Here is an 11,146-nt window from a genome sequence, read left to right as displayed (position 1 = left end):
GAGTAGAGACCCTGTCATATTATAAATTTTAGAATTTTCAATGGCAAAATCAAAGGACCTAACGTCAGGCCAGTGTAAAGCTAGAGAACATTTTACACACATATATATATACATATATATACATATATATACACATATATATATGATGCATGTAAATATACTAGTATATGTACATATTGTGTTCAGATAATCAAAGCTTTTTATGCCAGAACTAGAGTTATTTTCCTGGGTCTCAAATCGCCATTCTGAAAACACTCCTATCATCACCATATCCAACTTTATACTAGCTGTTAAATATAAGAAGTTATTCTGAGGTCAAGTATCAAGCCATAAACACTAAATTCCCATAGGAAACCTGGACATGGTGATACATCCCTGTAATCTCAGCACACACTGGGAATGCTGAGGCAGGAGGATCACATGTTGGAGCCTAGCCTGGGCCATTTAGCAACTTAGTAAAATTGCTTCAATAAATAAATAAATGCATAAATAAATAGCTGAGGATATAGGTCAGTGAGAAGACCTTGGATGAAACCCTCAGTAACAGAAACACACACACACACACACACACACACACACACATACTTCCAAAAGGTCAATTTTCCCATAATATTAACCGTATTTAAAAACTAAACATATTTAAAGATATTTACTATGCTGTCTTCTTGGTCTGTCCCTAGTAACTTCCAAAGTGTAAAGTTAAGATCTAAATGCCATTTCAAAAAGACTAGTTAACATCTTTTTATTATCAAAATATTCTAATATTGAATAGGAACTACTTAAAAAGCTTTTAAAGCCCACACCCTCCTTGTTTTATATCAATATCTACATCATAATGTATAGAAAACACCACTATGCAAAAGACAAGGAATATAAAGTTTTCAGGCATTCTTAAAAATACCTTCAACCTGTAAACTTTAACTTATACTTTAGAGACACCTAAGTCATAAAAATGGAAATAATCTTTAGGTTTGTATTTTTGACAAATGCAAAAAACCTTATAATTTGTGCTTTTGGTAAAAATAAGGTACTTCTGAGACTGCTTAAATTTTAACATTTATCCTTTCCCCTAATTCCATTAATACAACATCTTCCTTCTAAGTAGTTTTATGATTGTTTTAAAATGTGAAGCAGCAATAATTAAACACTAAATATTTTGAGAATCATGTACACATCTGTAAATTTATGTAACTGGTAACCTTATTGCTTCAATAACTTAAGTATGCATAATATATTACAAAATTTTCATCAAACATTTTGGCATTTAAAACTTTGGTTGTCTATTTTATTCTACTCTAATTTAAAGTATAAATTTTTGACAAGTCATATAAATTACATGGGCCTTAACTAGTCTGCCCTTTAATTATATGCAAAATTCTGTGCAGGTCTAATCCTGCAGGGGACTCACGATTTTAAATGGCTTCTCAAAGAAGTATGTGGTACAGATTAGAAAAAAAAGTATAAAAGTCACCAAGTTAGATAATCTCTAAGACCTTGTTTGTAACTGATGCTCTTGGTGGCCACTCAAATCATCCTGCTAACAAGTGTTCACAACTACTCTCTTTTGAAAAGGAAGCCACACAGTTAAACAGGAACTACCTATCTGGGAGGCTACATACACGCCCATCACCCCATTACCCTCACTCCATCTTCCCATTCCACAGCAGGGCAGACATTGACCAATGGCTGATCACGAAACCCTTATCTCAAGGTGAGAGCAATTCTGAGGTGCAATTTAAGCTCCAGAACTTCCCTATGAGATCAGGTGAAAATGAGTCACTAGCAGAAATCATATTTTTCAGTAGCCTTTTTCTCCCAGCCTTATCCTGTTTCTCTCCCTTGCTCCTCACAGCACTCACCAGAAGCTACTTAAACAACAATCCTTATCTCAGGCTCTGCTTCCAGGAAAATGGAGGAAGATGTACATCTCCGACTTTTAACATTTTATCAGGCTAGAAAGTGGTTTTAGGAAGAGACAGTAAGGATGCATCTCTCAAACTGGGTCATTCATTCTGGAGCTGGATGACAATAGGATATTATCACTAATAAGTAGAACTTAATAGTTCCTGGCATGTTAAAGTCAAATGGTTGCGGGGCTGGGGATTTAGCTTAGCGGCACAGCTCCTGCCTGGCAAGCGCGGGTCATGAGTTCAATTCCCGGTACAGGAAAAAAAAAAAAGAGAGAGAGAGACAAATGGTTGCTAAGAAGTTATTTCTCTCACTGTGACAACTGGGATAGAATATAGGTGAACAGGTGGTACCATACTGAGTGGTACTACTGGTACATATACTGGTACATATGATACTACTGAGTGGTACTATATACAGAAGGTATTGAACAAAGTGGCAAAATAAAGGAGGACAGTGAAATTGAGTAGCTCTTGGCAAGCATAATTAATTTATTTGAAAGAGATAATAAGCTCATATCTATTAATCAGCAATTTAAAGCCAAGAGGGGCAGAGGGCTTCTTTGATAGCCAAGTCCTTTATTTTCCAGAGCTGGAGGGCATATGTTGGAAAAACTCAGGAACTAGTTGTAATATCAGCAGACCATCAGGAAAGGTTGAATTTTCAGTGTTGGAGAGTGTCTTATACTGCAGTCAGAGTCTGATAGGAGTGTGACCTTAAGACTTGGGATGGGTATCTAGGTAGTACATATGAGAACATTGTAGTAGATGTCTAATAAACATTTAATGACAAAAAGAAAAACATTAACAGGGATAGGTAAAAATACTGAGTTTTGCTGAATGCTTATTAAATTGGAATTGAATTTGAGTTGATGGGGAACTATTACAAACAGTATAATTACCATGAGAAAGCTACTCAAATATTTGACTACACTAATGGGCATGTAGTGTAATGGTCCGGAGAGGTAAAAGTTCTGTACTTGCATTGCCAGAGTGTCTGCATCCAGGTACCTTTGCACTTGCTATTTCTGGGTTGCTCCTATCTTCCTGTTTCCACGTCTTGTGGCTCTTTGTTATTGGTGACAGCTGCAGTTTCACTGAAGACCCCAAATACTCTAAAGCTTAAGGCCCTTGAGTAAACAAAATGTTTCAGGTTTAACATTACTCTTTTTTTCCTGGTATTTCTTTCACTGTCACTAGAGTGTTTTGAATGGAATTATATTCTATTCATTATGTGGCACAATCACTTTCAAAATTTGTTTTTCTTAAGCCTCAGAACTAGTAATATAACAAATTTTAAAACAAAAAAGATGACTCCACATGATCAGACTTTTGTCCCTCCAAAGAACTGGGGTTTACTCCGACTAGGTCAGGTAAACTTCTGTATATCCTTGGTTTCTAGGGTGATTTCCAGTGCTAAAACTCTATGATTATTTTATTTTACAGTTAAGGAAACTAAGGTTTAGGCACGTTAAGTGATTTGTTCCAATGTAGCACAGGTATTTAGTGAAAGAATCAGCCTGTCATCTTCCACTGAAGTATTTTTCATGCTGATCCATCCAGCATAGTCCAAAAGATGAAGCTGTTATATAGATAAATGTCCAATTTCATGAATGCAATATATTTAGAACTTTGTCATACTCTGTTAGAATAAGTACTGAAGAATAACTTTTCTTTTAAAAGAATTACTAAGGCTCTCTTCCTGTGGAGCTCATCATAAAGGCAGCAAAGGAACCATTAGATTGAAAACGTGTGACCTCTTCAACTAGGGACAGAAGTCACACACTTATAATATTAAGGGATATGACACAGCATGGTTGCAAATGCCTGTAACTCCAGTATTCAGGAAGCAAAAGAATTGTGAGTTTAAGGCCAATTTGTATTATATAGTGAGCTCAAAGCTGATCTGGACTATACACACAGTGACAGCCTGTCTCAAAGATATATGAATATTAAAAAAAAATGGAAATTGCTGCTTCCCGTACAGCTCTCAATGTTCCCAGGGGGAAAGACAGTGTGAAGATGGGAAAATAAAGATAAGAGACAAAAAGCTGAGGTCAAGTGGAGCCCTCTCTTTCTGGATGGGAGGAAAGGAAACTGTTCAACCACATTACGGGTATTTATTTAAACATTTGATAAAGTTAGTTTCATGTGTCACAGCCTTGCCTAGCAACAACTAATGGCTTGGATTGTCTCAGGCAAGGTGTTTCTCTGGATTGAAGCAGCTTGATTGCCTCAGCTGCTCTTTGTTCTCAGAAGGGCCTTGCCTCGACTCTATACATATGACCAATTTCCAGCTTCAGTCGCTCCCTACAGGAAATACAACTGTGTGAAATAATATTAATCAATGTAAATGTTGCTATTTTGATAAATTTGCAAAAGTTTTTGATGCCCAAGAGTACAAAATTTAAGTACTCCAGGCCAAGCATGGTGGTGCATGCCTGTATTCCCAGCACTCAGGAAGCTGAGGGAGGAGGATTGCTGCAAGTTTGAGGACAGCCTGGGCTACAAAGTGAGTTCAAGTCTCACTAAACTACATAGTAAAACCCTGACTGTCTTGGTTACTTTTCTCTCATTGCTTAGACAAAATACCAGAAGTCCAAAACTAGGGAAGGAAAGGTTCATTCAGCTCACAGTTTGTGAAGGTTTCAGTCCATACTCAGCTAGCTCCAAGGCAGAGTGGCAGAGGGCAACAGTTCATAGCGGCAGGAAATAGCAAATGCAGCAAGAGCAAAAAGGGAGGAGCAGCAGAGAGCAAGCCTCTTTCCCTCCCTTATATTGTAAACAAGCTACTTGTCCCAGCGTGAGTATAGCACTCACACCCATAACCTCAGCATTAGTCCATTGATCAGTCATAAAATCTCGAAGTCCACCTATGACTGCATGAGGCTTTGGGGGGACATCTAGACACAAACCATAACACTGACTCAAAAAGAAAATAATATTAACAGAGGGCACACTAAAGCAATAGATTTTGTTGTAGTTAGAGAGTGAGCTAGAGATAGAAATATCACAATTTTAAGAGATTATATTTGCTTGGTTTACTTTAGGATGACAACATATAAATCCCAGATTTTTTTTTTGTTTCCTCTCTCCTACCTCTTTGTTCCTTTTTGATAAATAACAAGTGTTTCCACAAACCAATTTCATTTAAATTAAAAAATTAAACAACCAACGTTTGAAAGGAACCCATAAAAACATTAAAAGATGGAAGAGACATATGCTCTCTTTGAAACCTGTAATATCGTCAATGTTAAATAAATGAATAAGTTATCCAAAATTGCTCTGAATCATTAGCAAAGACAACTCCATAAGAAGGGGCAGCAGCTTCTGAATGGTTATTGGAAAGCTACTTCAATATTCTGGGAGAAACGACTGTATTAAATAATAAGTTAACATCAAAAAATGTATATCCTTTAAAAATAAGTTAGTAATTTAATGCTATCCCATCTAATAATTATTATAATAAAAATAATCATACTGAATAATAAATATTGCTAATAGAAAATAGCATTTATGTGAACTCAGGTCTTCTTTCAGGTTTTTCATCATGTCACATTTTTCTTTTTTGGAAAGAAAGTTCTATTTGTTAAGTGTCTTAAGAATTGGATGATAATTCCTGTTAAAAATGCTCAGGCTTTAATTTTATTAATATTAATATTTATCATAAAATATGTCCCTTTTATATATAATTAAATTACATATAATTTTAAGTTGTGTAAAATAATAATATATTGCTTATTAATAACTCCTAATTTGCTGTCACTAGTGTTCTTTGGATGGAATTAAATTTTTTATGGGGCAATAAAAATTAGCATATGTTGGTTAACTGCAAACACAGTATTGGAACTTTTCATCTTTTTCACATGTTATGTTACTTCAGTTCAATTTGAAATTGAACTCAATCCTGAGGAGCAAGAAGAAAAATAAACTAACCTTTCTTGAGGTTTCTCTCTCACTCCCATTCCTGTTACCTACAAATCTCCAGGAGCATTGCCCACTTTCTTCAATAATTTTAATGCTGCCTTCATGAATTTTCTACTTCAAGAAATCAGCACATAGTGAAACATTTAATTTTGTATAGATCTGAGCACTTTGTCTCACAAAGTCAAAGAATGAACTCACGAACAGAGAGGAAGTTTGGAGTGTGTTTATCGGAAATAACAAGAAAAAAGTTCTTGATGAATACCCACAAATAGGCGACCGTAGAACTGGAATTTCTGATGTGTTTTCTTTCTTTGGCTTTATGTTCAAGAGGTTTTGTAGAGTTTAAAAAAAAAATAATTTACTTAGCTGGAAATCATTTACTCCGCATTTCTAACCTCCAGCCTGGAGGCTAGGGAGAAGCTGTCAACTAATTCAACATACTTCTGCATAAGGACCATCTTCCTGGGAGGAAAGGAAGGAACATTTTCTCTCCGTTCTTTTTTTTAAATTTTATTTTTAGAGATAAAAGAACCAAAACATATTAACAAACACATAGATGTAAATGAAACAACATAAAACAATAAAAATAATACAGAATTTCAGGTGAGATAAAAAGAAATTAACAATGGTTGCTGTATTACATACTGTTATCTTCATAATAGTTACTCCGATAAACAAATGCAGACATGCAAGAATGACCAAACAATTAAATATCAAATGTTCCTCTCAAGAAAACAATAGAAATTAATAGCACAATTATCCTGGTCATCATATATATATCCTTTTTTCCCCCTTTCTTCTTTATTTTCTCCTTTCCCTCATCCTAGTCATTCTTTCCTTTTGAGCAGTTTTTTTCCCTTTCTCACTATCTATTTTACCTTTTAGATTTCATTTACTCTTTCAGGTTCTTATACTAGGGAGACAATATGATGTTTACACATGTGAGACATATTTATTTCACTCATGAGTATAGTCACTAGTGGCAACCATTTAATTATAAAAGCCTCTAGTTTATCTTTCTTTATAGCTGAGTAATACTCCATTATATAAAAATACCACATCTTTTTTATCCATTCCTCTGTTAATGGGCATTTGGGTTGTTTCTACAATTTAGCTATTATAAATCGCACTGCTATAAACATGGGTGCACATATATTGCTGTGGTATGATGTTTTCTTTTACAGTTCTAAGCTTAACTAGCTCCTTGAACTAGCTTGTAATGTGAGTATGTGATATTTTCTTTTAATTTAGGCTGCCCTGATTGCCTACTTTTAAGCTAAATAACTGAACTATTACAATGGGGATTACTTAATATCTTTCTGGTCTTGTTTCATCCTTGCTTAATCTGGAGCCCCATGGATTGCTTGCCTTTGAACTACACTTCTGTGATGGCACTTTCATTTCTCTGCTCCAGGTTGCCTTCATAATCCTGTACCCAATAGACACTCACATTGTCCTTTCTATGCTTCTCTCCATGGGTATGGGTATGTGATCCAAGTCTGAGTCTCAGTTCCAGAAGTTTCCTGAAACTATTGGGAAAGAGATGTTTTGTTTTCACCAGGGTTGCTAAACTGGTTTTATTTAAGCCTGCAGCCACAGAGGTCACTTTAGCCACTATAGAGACAAATTCTGCCTAAAAAAAACAGGCCAACATAGAAGGAAAAAAATAGAGGCAAAAGATGAAAATGTACTGTGAATGTGTTGTTCACCCACTTAAATCCAAACCTTCTTGAAACTTTTATAGACTTACTCTTATTCGATGAATGACTATTTTCCTTGCACCAGCTTAGGTTACATTTCTCTCATTTCACTGAAATAAACCCTAATTAATACACTATTCTTTAGAAACTGATTTCTGGAAAGTTTTACTCAATACCAATAATAATAGCTGATGTTGACTGCTTACTATCAGATATCATTTTTAAGTACTTTAGTTGGATAATATCATTAAAATTTCACAATAACTATAATTTTACTGTAGTAATTAACTATAATGTCAGTAATATTTACAAATGAAGAAACTAGGTACTGAGAGATTAAGAAAGTTGTGCTAAGGTTTTACAATTATGAGTGGAGAGTTGGGACACAAGCCAGGGCACCTCAAAGACCCACATCTGTGCTATTCTATGCTGCCCTGTGGCACATTCTGTGGCCTTTTCTCAACCATCTTTGTCTCTGAAATGCATTAGACACTATCTACTTGTTCTTCAGACTCTGACAGAAAGTCTTTCCTTTCTAACCCATCTATTAGGAACTTTGTTTTTTAAAAGTTTTCCTCTGCTATGTCTTTTAAACCTAGAATTTTTTTAGAGTCTTTCCTTTTGCTGTGGTAATCTCACAGTTTCAAATGTCAACTCTGTGCAAATGATGCTGAAAGAAGTCAAACTATTTCTCCTCCAAATATAAAGCATTGTTAAGCCAAGGATGATAAAAATTCAGGTGACTCCTCTGTCTTCTATTTCCCTAAAGTGGGTGAGAAATTCACAGAGACAAAGGCCTTTCTATCCTTCTTTCCTCCTCCTCCCCTGAAAACAGTATTTCCATTCTTATTTACAGCACCTGCTTATCATCAACACCAGAGAAATCTGCTAGACTTTCTTCCCATAAATTCTTCCCATAAATTTAGCTTCTTATACTTTGGCCACCTGTACTTTTGTCTGTCCCTTAAATTCACTGTTGTTTGCTGAAACTATTTAAGGCAAACTCCTGGGCTACTGCCTTGAATTGTTTTTTCTCTTGTGTGATGTGCATTGCTGCTGTTAATGAACTTGTTTGTTTTTCTCTTGTTAATCTGTCTTTTGTTGCAGGAATTTGTCCTAACTACAAACTTATAAAGGTCAGTGAAAAAGTATATTTCATTCCCATCAATTACACTAAATCAAATCTTTTATTTGGAACTTCCTGCTGTCCCTAAATCACTTAAGTGTCCTGCTGGGGACTCAAAATAGCATTAATTTTGGCACACAATTTTGAATTTGTGGGACAAAGTTTTAATCTTTGTATTGTTTATTTCAATCTTGAGTGGAAATTATATCAGGAGCCAGAAGTCAGTGAAACTCAACCCTCAGGAATACATTTGGCCCTCTAAAGACATGGGTTCTGCATCTATAATTTGGGGCAACTTGTGGTCCTAAACCAAGAAATTGTGATGAAATTATATCATAAAACATGTGTTTATAGTTAATAGCAAGGGTTTTTTTTTCTTGTAATTATTCCCTAAACAGTACACTACAAGAAGATATGAAGGGGGCTGGGGATTTAGCTCAGCGGCACAGCGCCTGCCTGGCAAGCGCAAGGTCGTGAGTTCGGTTCCCGGTACCGGAAAAAAACCAAAAATAACAAAAAACAAGAAAAAAAAAAAAAAAGAAGATATGAAGACCTGAAGATATGAAGATTATCTAAACAGTACACTATAAGAAGATTTGACACTATAAGAAGATTATTTACTAAACAGTACTATTTATATTGAATTAGGCATTATAAGTAATCAAAGATGATTTAAAGTATATGTATATAGAAGGATATATACAAATACTACTCCATTTTATGTAGGAAAATTGAGCATCCACTGATTTTGTTATCTTGAAGGGTTCAGGAGCAAATCTCTCACAGATATTGACAAATGACTGTACAATTATTATTGATATAAATGTTTTGGGATTATTAAATGTTCTGCTACCCATTACATCTGGGGAAATGGCAGACAATTTTAGAAAATATTTATATGCCAATAACCCATAGTAAAAACAAATCTGTACTTATTTCCCATCTTCTTTTCATAAAGTTGTTTTTCTCTTTTTTTCATCAAAAAGTGAAATATTTTCCCTGAAATAGTGAAAATCGGGCTCTTCAGTTGTGACTTTAGTAAAGTATTTGTTAATGTTTATTTTAAAAAAAACTATGTTTCTTCACTTCAGGCTGTAAACTGACAGAAGAGGTTATTTACTAGGCAAGTGGAAATTTACTCTATTTTAGGCCTATGGTTGTCAAACTTATTCATTAGACTCCACTGAGGACCCAAGAAATGCATGAGGATATTGGAACTTTTATAAGCACTCTAGGGGATTCCAACGTACTTCTAAGGTTGAAAATCATTGTACAGAGGGTATATTGTTTAGCGTTGCTACACAAATATCTAATTAAATTTTTACTTCTAACAATGAAACACTTTTTAGCATAAGTATTTTTATTCTAAGAAAAATTCATGTTTTATCTAAAATTCAATTTTAACTGGGCATTTGTTGTTTTTACCCTTTTACTCTGGCTTTATTTTATGGCTTTATAGGAAATAATGATTAAGGAATTCCTTAATCAGAGAGCATCAAAATTTTTTGTCTTCTCTTTCTTCCTTTAAGTCCGTTTGTAATAAGCCTGGTATACCTAAAAGTTTGATTCTCTAAAGCGAAAGCACTGAAATTCACCCAAGTGACCTATTTTTTCCTCTAGAAACTGCTCATGTTCTCCCTGTGTGTTCCACGTGTTGATTATATTGAGCCTATCTGTGTAATCCAAAATAATTTCCCTATTTTGGAACCTTACCTTAATTATACCAGTGAAGACCATTTTGGGACTAAGATGTAGAGATTTTGTGGAAGACATTTTGCCTACCATAGCTGTCTTATTTGTAACCTTCACCACTCTCTTCTATCAGACTCCTTCCCACCCCTTTGTAATAGAACACATCTTCCCACTGAATTCCTGAGAAAGAATACATGAAAAGAATATTTAAAACTTTTCATATTTGAAAATATCTTTTTGACCTCCATACTTCATCAATTTCAAGTTTCAAAAAATTTCCCTTCAGAATTTACCTTTTTTATGTTTAAACTCAATGCCATTGCGGTGTGTGAATCTTCATAAATGATCATATTTTTTCCTCCTTGGAAACTGTTCTATTCAAGTCTCTGTGATGCACGTTACTCGAAATTTTACAATTACAGATTTTGGTTTGGATAATTTATATCCACTGAACTGAGAGTTTGTACACTATTTTTCTCCAGAGATCCATTTTCCAAAGTTTGTTTGATAATAATTCCCTTCTCGTGAGTGCTCTATTAGCTGTTATGTATTCAACCTTTTTCTGCCTAATTATTTCGGCTAGCTCCCACAGTAGAATGTTGCACCGGAAGTGGCAAGAACTGAGATCTTTATGTTATTTCGGGTCTTAGTTGAAAATGGTCTTTCATGATTAAGTATGCTAACTGTGGTGTTTTTCACTGAGGCCCTTTTATCAGTTTAAAGAAGTTGTCTTCTCTTCCTCGTTTATTCCTTTCTATTCCTGGGGTGTGCTTTTTTTTTTTTTTTTTTTTTTT

General features: G+C 34.8%; 1 protein-coding gene across 3 annotated transcripts in view; it reads left to right on the top strand.

The window, feature by feature from the left end:
• Positions 1-11,146, top strand: part of Rnf180 (ring finger protein 180) — a 189,168-nt gene that overhangs the window by 498 nt on the left and 177,524 nt on the right. The gene's annotated exons all lie outside the window — the stretch shown is intronic.

Source organism: Chinchilla lanigera, unplaced genomic scaffold, assembly GCF_000276665.1.
Source record: "Chinchilla lanigera isolate Chin_1 unplaced genomic scaffold, ChiLan1.0 scaffold00045, whole genome shotgun sequence".
NCBI classification, from domain to species: Eukaryota; Metazoa; Chordata; class Mammalia; order Rodentia; family Chinchillidae; genus Chinchilla; species Chinchilla lanigera.
Note: the sequence above shows the minus strand (reverse complement) of the source record. Positions and strands in the feature narration are given on the sequence as shown.